This window comes from Macrotis lagotis, chromosome 5 (genome assembly GCF_037893015.1).
Source record: "Macrotis lagotis isolate mMagLag1 chromosome 5, bilby.v1.9.chrom.fasta, whole genome shotgun sequence".
In the NCBI taxonomy this organism is placed as follows: Eukaryota; Metazoa; Chordata; class Mammalia; order Peramelemorphia; family Peramelidae; genus Macrotis; species Macrotis lagotis.
The window spans coordinates 116,937,006-116,954,750 of record NC_133662.1 but is presented as its reverse complement, the minus strand read 5'-3'; positions in this window follow the sequence as shown (position 1 = coordinate 116,954,750).

Genomic DNA, 17,745 nt, shown 5'->3' with positions numbered 1-17,745 from the left:
TCATGATACTCTTGCATCACTCTCAATCCTTTTCCCTATTTTTCTTCTACTTCTCTAATTGGCTTTTTAAAATCATTTTTAAGTTTTTTGAGGAATTCCTTTTGGACCTGAGACCAAATTACATTTTTCTTTGAGGCTTCACATGCAGCCATTTTGACACTATTATCCTCTTCTAAGTTTATGCCTTTTTTCCTCTCCATAACCATAGTAACTTTCTATAGTCATGTTATTTTTGTTTGTTTGGTTTTTGCTCATTCTTCTGCCTTTTTTGTAAGTTGGTGTTTTTATGTGAGAGTTGGGCTCTGGTCCTGCACTATGCCAAGCTTTTTGTTCTGAGCTCAGGGTCTTTCTCCTGACTTTCACTAGGTTTTCAGAGTTTAGCAGTTTGCCTTCACTGGAGGGTAGATTTCTTTTCTGGCTTGTATTGAGGGATGTTACCTTCTTGTTAGCCTTTTCTGGATATGGGGGTTAGCTTTTGACCTGTGCTAGTGGTCCAGTCTCAAACACTTAATGAGTGACCCTGAACAAGTCATTTAAACCTGCTTTCCTCATTTGTAAAATGAGCTGGAGAAGAAAATGCCAAACCACTTTTCAGAAAAGAAAACCCCAAATGGGGTCACAAAGAATCAGAAGTGAGTGATTGAAAATGACTGAACAATAGCAACCACATCTCCACTTTTCTTTGAACTATATAAACTGTTACTACTTATAAAAATAGCTTATATTTGCATAGATTTGCAAAGCCATTTTACGCACACACATATACATGTATATGTATATATATATATGTATATATATATATATATACATATATATATATATGCATAGGTACACAGACACACACATAACCTCATTTGATCCTTACAGAAATCCTATGAAATAAATTCTATTATTGTTCTCATTTTACAGATGAGATAACTAAGACTCAAGTTAAGTGATGGAGTCACACAACTAATGTGGTATCTGAATCAAAATCTTTCTGATTCAAGCACTCTAAGCTATCTAGATGTCTACATATTCATTTAGAAAGCTATCTTTTTTGTTTTTGGTTTTTGTTTTCGATAGAGAGTGGGGATATGAATGCTCTGTCACCCAATCAAAAGTGAAGTTCAACATTCTTGGATTGGATGTATCAGGTAATAGACTAAAGGATTATAGGCAGCTAAGTTACCTTTTCAGCATGTGTTATTAGCAATGTCCAGAACACATGGACTTTGAAAAAGTCTTGATTGAGGAATAATATATCAAAAGAAAGTATATAAATAGCATTTGAAAGCTTGTGGGAACAAAAGAAAAAATATATAAGGGAATGAAGTAATTTAAAAAAATAGTTGACTTCAGTAAAGTAAGGAACTGAGTCAAGATGGATGTGATAGAAATATAATTACCAAGAGAAAATTACCAAGAGAAAAGCCCACAAATTGAACATGAGTAATTTGAATTTGATGGAAAAAGAAATATGAACTCCTTAAAGAATCGAAGAAAGAAGATAACAGGGTCAGAGCATTTACCCCCAAAATAGATTTTTTTGGGTCAGGGTCACATTATATTCAAATCCCTTAAAACAGAGGTGGGGAACCTTTTTCTGCCAAGGGCTATTTGGCTATTTATAACCTTATTTGTGAACTGTATGTGGTAAAACATTTAATTCACCCCTCCAAAAAAACTCCTAGATTTGTTGAATTGCCAAGTCCCATCTGCAGTTACCTTGGCAACACCAGACCAATATGGCCTGCAGGCTGAGGTTACTTGTCCTTGAAAAGGATAAGAGTCAATGATGTATATTGTTTAAAAAAAAGATATTTTTAATACTTTAAAAGATTATCTTTTTCCAATGTCCCCCAAAGAGCTGTCTCTTGTTAAAAAAAAATAGATAAGTAAAACAAGTCAACACATTAACCATGTCTCGCAATATGTGTTTCATTTTTATTGTCTATTGCTTGTATACAAGATGTCTATTATATGTGTCTATAGAACATCAATCATTTCCATTCTCTTTGATTTATATATAGCTCATTACTGTAGTCCAGCACTTCCACTTAAGAGAAGAGAAATGCATTTCATCTACAAGTGCCCCTAGATCTCTGGGGCAGCTAGGTGGCCCAGTAGATAAGAGTGCTGGACCTCAAGTCAGGAAGACCTAAGTATAATTCTCAATTCAGATATTTGCTAGCTGTGTGACTGTGGACAAGTAAGGTAAACTTTGTTTGCCTCAGTTTCCTTATATGTAAAATTGGAATAATCATAACACCTGCCTCCAAGAGTGGTTGTAAGGATCATGAGATAATATTTGTAAAATACTTAGCACAGTGCCTAGAACATAGAAGGCTCTAAATAAATGTTAGCTATTATTATCAGCTACTATCTAGAGTCCAAATTAGTTTTTATATTGGTCAGAGTTCTATCTTTTACTAATATCTTTTTTCCTTTCCATGATTGTAATTCTTGTATGTATGTATGTATGTATATATGTATGTATATTTATTTTTGGTTCTAATGAAGTATGATTACATCAGTTCAAACAAATCTCTCCACATATATGCAACTGAATTTTTCATATCACTCAATTCTTATAGTTAAATACTATGCTATAATATACTTTCACCAGGAGGAGACAAAAAAGGAAAATGGAAGAAAAAAATTGGGTCCTGCTATTTCTATAGCAAATATATATATTTCTATTTCTATATCAAAAATAATTGAATTAAATTTTATAATTTGCAAATATTCTTAGAAAAATTTTTGACTAAGGGAGTAATGTGAGAAGATATTGAATAGAAGTATTTAAGAGAATCTATAAGAAAAGGAGTCAAAAGTATGGCCCACTCTATTTAAGAAACTGTTCTGAATTCTTAGGATATAAAGTGAGATATGATTATAGGTGTGCTAGAGCCAACTCCAACCAGTTATGAAAAATTATTGTTAGGGGCAGCTAGGTGACATAGTGGATAGAACCCCAACTCTGGAGTCAGGAGGACCTAAATTCAAATCTGACCTTAGACACTTAATAATTACCTAGCTGTGTGGCCTTGGGCAAGTCACTTAACCCCACTGCCTTACAAAGGTTCAAAAAAATTTTTAAATTTTCAGGCTTCACTATTATACCTTGGAATCTGGCAAAACTACAAATCGGGGTTTGATTTATTATTGATTGTTTAGACAGGGGACAAATTAAGGTCAGCAAGCCAAATCCAGGTTATGAACTGTTTTTAAATGACTTGTGAGCTAAGAATGATTTTTTTAACTTTTAAAAATAATAAAAAATGTAAAAAAAAATAAAAAACGTTTGCAGACAATTCAAAAACAGATGACAGGTTAGATTTCTGATAAATACTGATCTAGACATAAGTAAAGGAGAAAATCTAACAATTAATTGAAATATGCATTTTGGGAAAACTACTTGTCAAACATTTAACTAACATCACTGGATGTGGCATAAATCTGCTCTCAAGGAACTTACAATCTAATAACTATCATACAAGAAAATTTTAGGTAATTTCAAAGGAATGGTCAGGGCAGTGTTATGAGAAATGGAGATATTGCTTTCATTTGGAAGTGGCAGGGTGGGGATGGGAGAAGGAGATAGTTTTCAGAGAAAGGTTCTTGTAGGAGGTGGCAATTGAACACTGGATCTTGATTTTAAAAAAGGACCTTGATAAAAAGGAAAGGACCTCAAAAGACACCAGATAGTGGTAGAAAGTAGAAGGAATCAATTTTATTCATTATGGGAAGATATGACTTCAAACAGATTTGTCAAGATAAGACTAGGAAATAGCAACCCAGTTGATCGCTGTGTTATACCATATTTCCCTATGTATAAAACTCACCCTTTTTTGAAAAATTTGGGGTCTAAACACTGGGAGTATCTCATACAGTGGATGTAGATTTTTTTTACTTTCATTTCCTGCTTTTTCATGTTTGTTGTCTTTGCACTCACTGTTTCACATTTGTTGCCAGCATATTAGGTTGCATTTTGCCAGAAATGGCTCAGAGAAGATTTTAGTACAGTGCCAAATTCAAGTTCAAAGTGATCCACTTTGCAAAAGGGAATGGAAATCATGCTTCTGAACTTAAGTTTGGTCCTCCTCCAACTGAGAAAATAATCTGAGACTGGGCCAAGGGAAGAAGAAACCTGACTGAAAGCCCCATGGCAGAAAGGCCAAGAGAAGCAAATCATCAAAATGGCCTGATTTAGAGAAGGAATTGAAGCTATGGATTGAAGAGCAAAGGACAATTGGAATTCCTCAAAGATGGTTAACATGAGGCAAGAAGAATTACTGATGGAAAAGAAGTTACTGATTTCCAAGGAGGACCCAACTGGTGCTTCAGGTTCAAGAAACAGAATGGACTAAGCCTGCATCCATGCACCAGACTTGCCCAGGAAGTGTTTGTGGTCAACCAAAGACCAGAGCACAGGCAAGAGGGTAGTCAGAACCTCTCCCAAGATAGTGATTCATCGTCAAACACAGATAAGGACAAGATAAAGGATGGGAGTTTTGACAGTGATAAGGAGTTGCATGAATTTTATGATGAATAAAACTTGAGTACAATAACTATGTAATACATTTTTTAAAAATTTGGGGCCCTGAAATTAAGAAGCATCTTATACATGGGGAAATATGGTATAATATGTGAAAGTGAATAATGTTAGATTAAGTCTAAAAGGATGGGGTGGATTGTTGTTTTACAGGAACTGCTAGGAAAATTGGAAAGCAGTTTTGCAAAAAATTAGTTTTAGGCCATCATCTTACACTATTGAAATCATAAGCTCCACACTGAAACATAAAAGTTCATACCAATAGAAAAAAATAGAGGGGGTGGAGCCAGGATGACAGAGTAAAGACAGGTATTCTTACAGGTTCTCCCTCAGAATACTCCAAATGCCTTAAAATTATTCTCTAACCAAATTCTAGAGTGGTGGAATCCAAAGACTGAGTGAAATAATTTTCTGACTCAAGATAACTTGGAAGATCCATGGGAAAGGTTGATTCCACAGGGTTGGAAAGGCCCACACTGGGCCTCTCAAGGTGCCAGAGCAGAACCAACTCCAGCCATCCAGGAACAGCCCATGGGGCACCTGGATCCCTGGGGATATATGGGTCTGTGGAGAAGAGAAGGGAGGGGAGGGGGGAGGGGGAGAGGGGAGAGGGGAGACCTCTCAGCCCTGGGACTACCAAAGACAACTTGAAAGGACTATGGGAAACCTGTCCTGAACCTGAGTGAGCATGAAACCCAGCCAGGCCAGCACAGGCCTTACTGCAACCCAGTCCTGGGAACCTGTGGAGCTGCTGTTTCCAGAAGGCTCAGATCATAGGGGGTAAGGGGGGTTGTGGTGGGGAGGGGGGGAACTGAAGAAATCTCTTTGCTATCATTGGGAGAGGACTCAACAATTTATAACACGATGTCCCTGTTTTCCCCAATATTGCCTAGCATTTTCATCTTTTTTGTCAACTTTTCCATTTCATTATTTATAAAGTGGAATCTATGAATTGCTTTAATGTTTATTTCTTTTATTGTGTTGTGTTTTGGAATACTACTTCATGTAGTTTGAATTTTTTAAAAATAATTATTTGTTCATATTCTTTGACCACAGACACAGTGGGGGAATAGTTCTTGATCTCATCTATTTGTATTAGTTCATCATGTGTCCAACCCTTACATAGATATTGGATGAAAAATTGTTTTGCCCCTAATTCAACAGCTTCCCTTCTTATCCTAATTTGATTTTTTTTTTGCAAAATATGTTATGATTAGAAACAATATCTAGCTTCTCCTTCCATGCAAATTAAGCTAATTTTTCCTTTTAAAGTATTTAAAACATTCCTTGAGACTTGATTGCCTCAGGGGACTAAAGACAGGGACTGCTGATATCACTTTTTCATCTCCTAAGTACAGATAAAACAACAAACAACCCAAAACAAAAAACTCTAGGGATGTTCCAATGCTTGCCTGGTAGATCAAGATGAATAATTTGGGCAAGGTAGCTTTACATAGATGCAACAAGTCAAGTTGTCCTCTATGTATATCCTTGCTAAACATCCTTCTGTTGTGGCTGAGTAAATCTCTTTTTGTTAAATGGTAAATGTCCTTTGAGTATCTCCTTTCTTTTTTTCCAATTCTGAACCCAAACTACTAGGAAACTACCTTGAGTCAGTCCCAACCCAGAACATATCTATTATACATTTCATGTTTAGTGATCATTATTGTGCTGTGTTGGGTTAAGAAGTCTCTAAGGGGAGAACTTGAAAACTCTTTTCTAAATTGCTCCTGCATTTACCATTTTATTCTCTAGGAATAGAATTCTTAACCAAACAAGAGATAGAGAAAATTGTAAAGAAAACATCAACAATTTTATCTATGTACTTCTACATAAATATTTCTTTACAAATAAAATTAATTAAAATAGAATGAGAAGTTATTGAGAGAAATCTGAGCAAACTTTTCTGACAAAAATATGACATCCAAGAAATATATAATAATAAAAACCATTCCCCAAATGGATAAAATGTTAAAGTATAAGAATCATTTGTTTTCAAAAGAAATGCAAACTATCATTGACAATATGAAAGAATACTTCAAATCATTAATAAAAATTGTACATATTAAAGCAACTCAAACATTTTTCTACAGAACCACAGGATTAGCAAAAATGCTTTAAAATATAATATGATAAATGCTATATAAATTATAGGAATACATTAATATACTTTTGTTGGAGTTGTGATTTAATCTATATGTCCTGGAAAAGAATTTGGAATTAAATTAGGAATTACTATGCTGTAGACAAAGTACTGGACTTTGAGTTAGGAAGACCTGATTTAAACCCTGCTTCAGGCATTAACCAGCTATGGCTCCTAGTTATATGTTCCTTTGAATCTCATTTTCTTCACCTCTAAAATAAAATAATGATAGTACCTATTTCATAGTTGCTATGATGATCAAATGAAATCATATATGTGATATGTTTTATAAACTTTAAAGTTTACATTACTATTCCTTCAACATACTTTTTAATCCACCAGTACCAATAATAGACAAATTCTACAGGGAAACTAAAAGTAGAGGAAAAGGTTCCATGTACACAAAAATATTTATAGTGGTATTTTCTGTGGTAGGAAAGAATTGGAAACAAACTGGGTACCCTTTGGTTGGAGAATGGTTGAACAAAACAATTATACATAACAATAATAGAGTACTATTGCATGTAAAATTTCTGAATGTAAAGAATATAAATAAACATACCTATGTGAATTGATCCAGAGTAAAGTGAGCAAATCTGTTACCATTCATTTGTTTTTCTGTCAAGTCTGACTGTCTGACTTTTTGTAACCTCATTTGGAATTTTCTTGGCAAAGATACTGAAGTGATTTGCCATTTCCTTTTCCAGCTCTTTTCACAGATGAAGAAACTGAGGCAAACAGGGTTAAGTGATTTGCCCAGGGTCACCCAGCTAAATCTGAGGTCAGATTTGAATTTAGGAACACTCTATCCACTGTAGCACTTAAGTTACCCAAAGTGAATAGAACTGACACAAAAAGTTTTATAAAGAAAAGTTTTATAAAGAAAAGCATTATTTTTAAATCTTAATAGTATCCAATTTTTTTCTATTATATTTGGAGATGTTTTTCAACATTCATTTTTGTATAATTTTCTCCCTCCCTTCATAAGCCTCCTCCTCCTCCTACCTCTCAAGCAAGCAATCTGGTATAAATTACACATGCATAATCATGTTAAACATATTTCCATACTACTCATGCTGTAAAAGAAGAATCAGAACAAAAGAGAAAAGCCATGAGAAAGAAAAAGACAAATTTTTAAAAGTGTAAATAGTATGCTTGATCAGCATTCAGACTCCACTTTGGATGTGGATGACATTTAAAGGTAAATAGCATTTAAAAAGAATCAAAACTGATCAATGCAAGAATTAATTGTGACGTCAGCAAAGCATTACTTTCCTCAGTGGAGAGAGATGGTAACCTCTAGGTTTGGAATTAGGCATATATTGTCAAAAAAAGACCAATAAGATGATTTGTCCTACTTCTCTGTACTCCTCTCATATAGAATTTTATGTAGGAGGGAGCCATTGGGAAGTGATAGTGATCTATAAAGGGCATTAATAAAACTTTTGTTTTTACAGACGAGGGTAGAGCATTTATAGGTACTAGAATTAGGATTCTAAGTTTTTATTAAGAAAGAAATGAAGAGATACTGAAGGTATTTGAGTAAAGAAGACATAAAAATAGCTAAATGAGGAGGAACTTGTGGTCAATCTTCATTTTAATAAATTTATTAACTAGAGTACTAACAGTTGGAAGTAGACTTAAAAACAATCCCTTCAAAAAGACAGTTCAGTTTACAGTAGACACTGATTTAATCCTAAAACTTTAGGGTTAACATTGATTAGGGAATGGCTAAACAAACTATGGCACATTTACATATTAAAAGAAAATAGTGAACACAATGAAATCCAGAAGCATACAAAGACATAAAATGATGAAATTTAAAGATGAACCCAGGAACCAATAACCAAAATCACAATAGCCAATGGAAACTATGAAATAATTTTTAAAATAAATACTTTGAAATTGAATTGAGCAAATGTCATGAAAAGATACTTCTCTCTTATCTTTATAGATATAGGGAACATTGGGTGGAGAAAATGTAGCTAATGTAAAAACAAAAGGTTTCAATAAACATTTATTCTAAAAACATTTAGGGAAGGAATATTAGAGCTAATCTAGGCAAACTATTTCATTTCATAAAATAGAAAATTTATACTTAGGGGAAGTGATTTATCCATGATTGATAGAATTATAAATTTCTCTACCTATTTTGAAGAAAAATTTGAAATTATATGAAAGAAAAAAAATCATGACACTATTCATATTTGACCCAATGATCCCATTACTGAGCGCATATATATATATATATATATATATATATATATATATATATATATATCCAAAGAAGGTCAAAGACAGAAAAATTATTATTTTAAATGTAATGAAATATTAATGTGTTATATGCTACAGTGACTTCAGTGACACTTGGGAAGATAACTTTAGAGAAATATGGGAAGTGATTCATAGCAAATAAACAGAACCAAGAGAACAATACACATAATGATAATATGTACAAAAATAACTCGGAAGAGCAATCTACCTCTGGCTAATTGAAATGAACAATCTTGTACTCTCAATACAGAGGTAGAAAACAGCAAATGTGGTATGTGGTATGTGTTGTCAGATGCAGATGTTGTCTCTGTTGTTTTTACTTATGTGTTTTACTTTCTTCAAAGAGAGGGTTCAGTTCAAGAAAGGCAGTTAAGGGGAAATAACTGACAACTGCAACACCTTTAAAAAAACTTTTTTAAAGAAATATCAAGGGGTAGCTAGGTGGTGCAGTGGATAAAGCATTGGCCCTGGAGTCAGGAGTACCTGGGTTCAAATCTGGTCTCAGATACTTAATAATTACCTAGCTGTGTGGCCTTGGGCAAGCCTCTTAACCCCATTGCCTTGCAAAACAAACAACCAAAAAAAATGTCAAGAGACATTGCTCATAAATCTCTATAAGAACATTTTAGAACAGCAATTCTTTAAATGTGGTTTGTGGACCCCTTGGAATCCCTAAGACACTTTCAGGGAGTCTTTGAGGTCAAAATTATTTTCAAAATAATACAAAAATGTCACTTGCTTATTTTTGTTCTATTTTTATTTTATTTTTTAATTTACATTATTTATTTATACATTACTAAAAAAGTCTTGCTGTAAGAGTAAACATAATCCCCCTCCCCCCCCAAAATAAAAAACTTTATGAGAAATAAAGTGAAAGAAAGAGGGGGGGAAAAAGTGCCTCAGTCTGTGTTCCCATACCATCAGCTCTGTCTCTGAGGTGGATCAAATTCTTTATCTTAAGTCCAGCAGAGAAGTTACTTCCATAATTGATGTTGCTGATTTTTCTCTCTCCTTTCATTCTGTCCCTCATTAGAAGTGTGCTGTGGGACAGCCAAGTGGCACAGTGGACAGAGCAATGGCCCTGGGGTCAAGAGGCCCCAAGGCTACATCCCACTCCAGAGACATAGCACCCACTCATCCCTGTGGTCCCAGACAGGCCACCCAATCCTACCATCTTGCAAAAATTAAAAAGTAAAATGTATTATATCTGACTATCCTCTCCCATGATCTACCCTCTCCTCTATCCTTTACCTCCCCTCTTCCTTTCCGTTTCTCTCCTTTTTCTTCTTGATTTCTATGCCCTATTAAGTGTATATGTTGTTTCCTTTCTGAGCCACTTCTGATGAGAATGAAGGCTCCCTCAATCCCCCTCACCTTCCCCCTTTCCAAATTATTAAAAAGCTATTTCTTGATTCTTTTACATGAAATATCTTGGTCTATTCTACCTCTCCTTTCCTTTCTCCCAGTACATTTCCTTTTCACCTATTGACCCCATTTTTACAAGATGTTATACCTTCAAATTCGGTTCTCTCCTGTGTCTTGACTATAAAAGCTCCTTGTAACTGCTCTCATATGTAACTAACTCATATGAGTATTATCAGTATCATCCTCCCATGCAGGAATACATGCAGTTCCTCATCATTAAATCCCTCATAATTTACCCTTCTTGTCCACCCTCTCTATGCTTCACCTGAGTCCTATACTTGAAGACCAAACTTTCTGTTCAGTTCTGGTTGTTTCAACAGGAACAATTGAGAATCCATCTTTTCCCCTGGAAGAGGATGTTCAGTTTTGCTGGGTAGCTGATTCTCGGTTGCATTCCAAGCTCTTTTGCCTTCCAGAATATTAAATTCTAGCCCTACGAGCCCTTAATGAGGATGCTGCTAAGTCCTCTGTGATCCTGACTACAGCACCACAATATTTAAGTTGTTTTGTTCTGGCTGCTTGTAGTGTTTTTCTCTGACTTGGGAGTTCTGGAATTTGGCTATAATATTCCTGGGAGTTATTTTTTTTTTTGGATCAGTGGATTCTCTCAATTTCTATTTTTACCCTCTGCTTCTAGCATATCAGGACAATTTTCCTGTAGAAATTATTTAAAAATGAAGTCAAGTTTCTTTTCCTGATCATGACTTTCAGGTAGCCCAATAATTTTTAAATTGTCTCTGCTGACTATGTTTTCTAGATCCATTATTTTTTCAATGAGGTATTTCACGTTCTCTTCTAGTTTTTCATTCTTTTGATAGTTTTATTGTGTCTCGATTCCTCCCAAAGTCATCAGCTTCCTTTAGCTCCATTCTACATTTGAAGGATTTGTTTTCTTCAGAGAGCTTTCTTATCTCCTTTGCCATCATCTGGACAATTTTGCTTTTTTAAGGTGTTTTTCTCCTCATTAACTTTTTTTGAACTGTATTCTTCCCATTTGACCTAAACTAGTTTTAGTATGTTATTTTCTTCAGCATTTTTTGGATCTCCTTGACTAAGCTGTTGACTTGGTTTTCATGTTTTTCCTTCATCACTCTCATTTCTCTTCCCAATTTTTCCTCTACCTCCCTTACTTGATTTTCAAAATCTTTTTTGAGCTCTTCCATAGCCTGAGCCCAGCTTGGAATCTTTAGATGAAAAAGATGGAACTTTCTCATCTTCTGATTGTATGTTTTGATCCTCCATGGGACAAAAGTAATTGTCAGATTCCTTTTTTTTTTTCTGTTTACTCATTTCATTCTGTGCCTGGTTTGAGGTGCTTCCTAGGCTTTTGAGTATTATTGGGACACCCCCCCCCCCCAGCAAGGACCTCAGTTTGTTCAAGGTCTTATGTGAGGCTCTGACTGCTCTCCTACCTGTGGTCTGGTCTGTGGATGGCAATAGGGGACCCCCAGACTCAGCCCAGAGTCTGAATATGGACAAAGCACAAGAGTCCTGTCCCAGTGACTTCCAGCCAAGATGGTAGAGAGAAGACAGGCACGGTGCTAAAGTCTCCTGATCTTCCCTCATATATAATATGAAACAAACCTCTTAACAGAAATCTGATCTACAAACCCAGAAAGAGAAACTAAGAGAAGAAGATCTACCTCAAGATTTATCCTCCGGGATTGTGGGTGAGCTGGGTGCAAAGGGCAGACTCTGCCAGGAGCATATGACCTCTAGATCTATGCAGAGGGAAGCAGTTTATGACCAAGGAAGAGATGGAGAACATCATTAAAAACAAACTAGATAATTTTGATTATATTAAATTAAAAAAGATTTTGCACAGATAAAACCACTGTAACCAAGATCAAAAGAAATGTAGTAAATTGGGAAACAATTATTACAACTAGTGTTTCTGACAAAGGACTCATTTCTAAAATATACAGAGAACTGAGTCAACTTTAAAAAAAGAAAAGCCATGCCCCAGTTGATAAATGGTCAAAGGATATGCAAAAGTAATTTACAGATGAGAAAATCAAAGCTATCCATAGCCATATGAAAAAATGCTCTAAATCATTACTGATTAGAGAAATGCAAATTAAAGCATCTCTGAGGTACCACCTTACACCTCTCCGACTAGCCAATATGACCAGAAAGGACAATGATCACTGTTGGAAGGAGTGTGGGAAATCTGGGACACTAATACATTGTTAGTGTAGTTGTGAATTCATCCAATCTTTCTGGAGAGCAATTTGGAATTACACCCAAAGGGCAATGAAAATGTGTATACCCTTTGATCCAGCAATACCACTATTCAGTCTATACTCTGATGAGATTTTGAAAAAGGGTAAAAACATCACTTGTACAAAAGTATTCATACCAGCCCTATTTGTGGTGGCAAAGAACTGGAAATTGGATAAATGTCCTTCAAATGGGAAATGGCCTAACGAACTGTGATATATGTATGTCATGGAACACTATTGTTCTATTAGAAACTAGGAGGGATGGGAATTCAGGGAAGCCTGGAAAGATTTGCATGAACTGATGCTGAGTGAGATGAACAGAACCAGAAAAACATTGTATACCCTAACAGCAACATGGGGGTGATGATCAATCCTGATGGACTTGCTCATCCATTCATTGAAACAATCAGGGACAATTTGGGGCTTTCTGCAATGGAGAATACCATCTATATCCACAAAAAGAATTATGGACTTTCAGGGAAACCTGGAGGGATTTGCATGAACTGATGCTGAGCGAGATAAGCAGAACCAGAAAAACATTGTATACCCTAACAGTAACATGGGGTGATAACCAACCTTGATGGACTTGCTTATTCTATCAGTGCAACAATCAGGGAAAATTTAGAGGTATCTGTGATGGAGAATACCATCTGTATCCAAATAAAGAATTGTGGAGTTTGAACAAAGACCAAAGACTATTACTTTTAATCTAGGGGAAAAAACCCCATTATCTTATTATGTAATTCTGCTATCTCTTATACTTTATTTTTCTTCCTTAAGGATATGATTTCTCTCTCATCACATTCAACTTAGATCAATGTATACCATGGAAACATTTTGTAGACTAACAGACTGCCTTCTGTTAGGGGAGGCAGGGGGGAGGGAAGGAAGATTGGGGGGAAAAGTTGTAAAACTCAAAATAAATAAAATCTTAAAGCAAAAAAAAAAAAGAATTCTGTCCCAGGGTCAGAGAAGAAACCTTGACAGTCTCTCCCCACCCCTTTACCTTCTATGGGCTGAGCACTCTGGGAGCAGCTGCCTGGTGGCACTGTGTGCTTGCTTCCATTTCCTGGGACCTGGGTTGTGCTGAGGGCAGTGGCTATGCTGAGGGCCGTGGCTATGCTGAGGGCCGTGCTGGCTCGCACTCACTCTGGCAGAGGTTTCCCCACTGATCTTCCAAGTTGTGCTTGGTGTTTCCTGGGTTGACAGGTCAGGAAACTGCTTCTGCTGCAGGGAGCCAGGAGGCTAGGTACAACAGCTCAGAAGACTGGAGCTCCTAGTTGGAAACAATCCTGGCTGTGCTTCTACCCTCTCCACCCTCATGCAACGGAGCTTTCCCACAATTTTCCAGGTTACCTTGGGCTAAAGAATTGCCTTACTGGATCTTTCTGTGGGTTCTGTGTCTCAAAAATTTAGTTAGAGCCATAATTTTAAGGTTTTTGGAATATTTTTGAGAGAGCTCCTAGGAAAGGTTGTTCTCGTGCCGCCCTCACTTGCTTATTAAAAGTCTTCCCTTTTCCAACTACACATTTGCATGACGCCTGTTTTTCTTTCTATACTTCAATAAAACATCTCATAACAGATTGAATATAGAAACAAATACCAAAATACATCTGTGTTCTATTAAACCAGACATTAAATAGATTTGCAAAAGTATGTAAAACAATGTCACTTTTCTCATTAAATTGTTTTGTTTAGGAATGTAGATACTTTCATAAAAATGTGCTATTTGAATTCATATGTATTAAATTTATTAGTTATTTAAATAAATTAATACATATTGTTTAACATGTATCAGTTTTAATTGCTAATTTGATAACTATTGCTAAATATAACTCTCACAAACTAAAGGTCTTTGGTGTTCTCGGTTTTTCAGAATGTAAAAGAATACTGAAATCAACTAGTTTGAGAATCATGGCTTTTGGAGGAGATGTATTATAGTAGTTATACCATTGAGTGACCAAGAATGAAACCCTTATTGAACTGTCTGTATGCTGGAGCTTTAATATCATAAACCTTGATTATATTGGTAGAAAATGATCCTAGTCTTATTCCATTGTTATTGAACAAATGAAAAATCTTCTGATAAAAAAATGAACAAAGAAAAGCATCCATAATATGTTGATTGTCTTGTAAATTGATTGTTTTGCCCAGTCTTTTGTTCAGCAGTTTTCAATTATGTCCCAACTCTTTATGATCCCATTTGAGGTTCTCTTGGCAAAAATACTGGGTGTTTTGCTATTTCCTTCTCCAGCTCATTTTATAGATGGGGAAAATGAGGCAAATAGGTTTAAGTGAATTAAACTTACCTAGAGTCACACAGCTAATAAGTGTCTGAAATGGAATTGAACTCAGGAAGATGAGTCTTCTTGACTCTGGGTCTGTCTGGTCCTATATCTATTATACCACCCATCTGCCTTTATTGCTAAGTCTAGAGAAATCTTTCCATTTGTATTTCACTAGGAGTAAGAACTACTCTTGAAGTTGGGAAGATCTAGAATCAAATCTTTCTTCTTATATCTATTTATTATGTGACCTTGGGCAAATCATTTAATCTCTCAGTGCAATAGGCAATTCTACAAAATTATAAATTGCAGAGCAGGTGCCTAGCTATCTTGAAAGGGGAAGTTTCTTTGCCGGATATTCCTGATACTTAGTCTTAAAGTCTTATGTCTGGTTCAAAAGAAAAAAAAATCTTCTCCAACAATTATATGTGGGACAGTCAGTTATTTATGCCATCGTTTCAATCTATTTGTTCAAGGGTGATAAAATATGATTTACGTCCTTAAAATCAAATTGAGGTAAGGATGGGCCCACTGTTGAAAAATATAGTATCTGAGAATCTACCAGACTGACATAGAGAAATAATTTTTACAGCAGAAGTTCAAGATGGAATTATATATACTTCAAGATATTTTGAGAAGGAACCACTACAATCAAGAAATTCTCTCCATGGAATTTTTCTGCAAAATCAGTTTAGATTCCCTGAAAGATTTCTTGGTCATTTCTTACAGAAAAATAACTGCATCTGGTGAGTTATGCTAAATGGGTAGGCATTTGCTAACTACAGTTTTTGATATCAGAATTAATTCCAGGTCAACCAATGTAGTCAATGTTTTCATGTAGATAATGTTCACATATTGCTCTATATGTGACCACAATAACTTCATTCTGGAACACCAATATGAGTTTCCATAAAAAACAAAATCTCAGGGTGGACAAATAATACTGATAGTGTGAGAAGGTTTGAATTCTTCAGATTGCTAATACTTGCCTTTCCACATCCAGTTTAAGATATAGGCGTATCTGAGATCACAGTCAATTAGTTGTGAATTTGATTAGCCTGGGGAATTGGGTTGGGAAGGTCTTCTAAAAATCAAAACTTCCAATGGAGATAATAAAATATTTTCTGGGACTACTACTTGTGACCAGCTCAGTGAATAAATATTCTATACTGTTCTTTAGGATTTCAGACTAGCATATAACTTAAGCACTGATTAAAAGTTTCTGTTGCTCAGTCTCACTTCATGTGACTTTTCTTAGCAAGGACACTGGAATGATTTTCCATTTTCCTCTTTAAAGTATCCCTATTTTTCAAATGAGGAACTGAGGCAAAGAGTTTAAGCGACTAGCACAGGGTTACACAACTAGTAAGAATATGAGGTTAGGAGGGTGGCTAGGTGGCACAGTGGATAGAGCACTGACCCTGAGTTCAAATTTGGCCTCAGGCACTTAATAATTACCTATCTGTGTGGCCTTGGGCAAGCCACTTAACCCCATTACCTTGCAAAAATAAAATGAAAAAAAAAAAAGAAAAAAGAATATGAGGTTGTATTTGAACTCAGATCTTCCTGACTCCAGACCCAGGGTTCTATTTAGTGCACCACCTAGCTGCCATATATATACATACACACATATATATATATACATATATAAATACATATACATATATATATCATTTGTCAGCATGAGTAGAGTTCCACCCTATAAATTCTAATATTTTAAAATAATAATTACCCAGAACTTGGTTCTATCTGGTATTTTGTGACCAAACACAAGACTAATGCTAAAAGCAATGAGTAAAATTCAGAAGTCAATAACTCTCTGCCTTTCTACAATGTTTACTGGCAAGTTTAACACCAACAAATACCCTCTTCCAAAGATAATTTAAATACTAAGAAAAGAATTCTCAGAACTTGAAGCATGATCTTCTTGACATTATCAGTTATTAAAATATGCTGCTTTTCAGGGAGCTGGCTCCCATTATCTCTCCTTCCCAGGTATTTGTGGTAGGTACACTTAAGGAAAAGTCACATTTGACAGAATACAATCTACCAAAATGAAAAAAAAATTTAACGCTTTCTTCAATCTTCTTGAAAGTGGATGCAGGGGCGGCTAGGTGACCCTCTCAATAAGGGATGGAAATCAGGTCCTCTTATACTTTGCATGTGAAGTATTCCTTCCTTAGATATTAGAGTAAAGTGATTCCAGGTGGGCTGAATAACTACAATATCTGACGAAGATCATATCTAATAAACTTACCAAAAAAGTACCAATCTGGATTTCAGGTATATTTAACATATGAATGAAGAAAAGGACAATATATATACATAAAAAAAGGAGAATTCACCAAGAGCTTTAACTTTTCTCAAGTAATCGTGGGGGGCTAGGTGGCGCAGTGGATAGAGCACTGGCCTTGGAGTCAGGAGTACCTGAGTTCAAATCTGGCCTCAGTCACTTAAAATTACCTAGCTGTGTGGCCTTGGGCAAGCCACTTAACCCCATTGCCTTGCAAAAACTAAAAAAAAAAAAAAAAAAAAAAAAAAAAAAAAGAATGCTAGTAATCATGTTTTTACCAATTTTCATAGAGAAAATAAAGCACTTATTTAGATCTATTAAGAACATTTTTACAATTGTATTATCTGACTAAATTCAAATTTTCAGAAAGAAATACCTGTAAAATTTAACCTAAATACCTATAGACATATATTCTTTCCTCTGTTAATAGATTGTGAGTTCAATGATGATTAGGTCTCTGTCTTATGTATCTCTCTAGTATCTAGCATATTTTTTCAACATTAAAAATATTCTCAATAAACATAGAAAGGAGGTAGCAGAGGTTAGTTTAAATAGCATTAGACTGC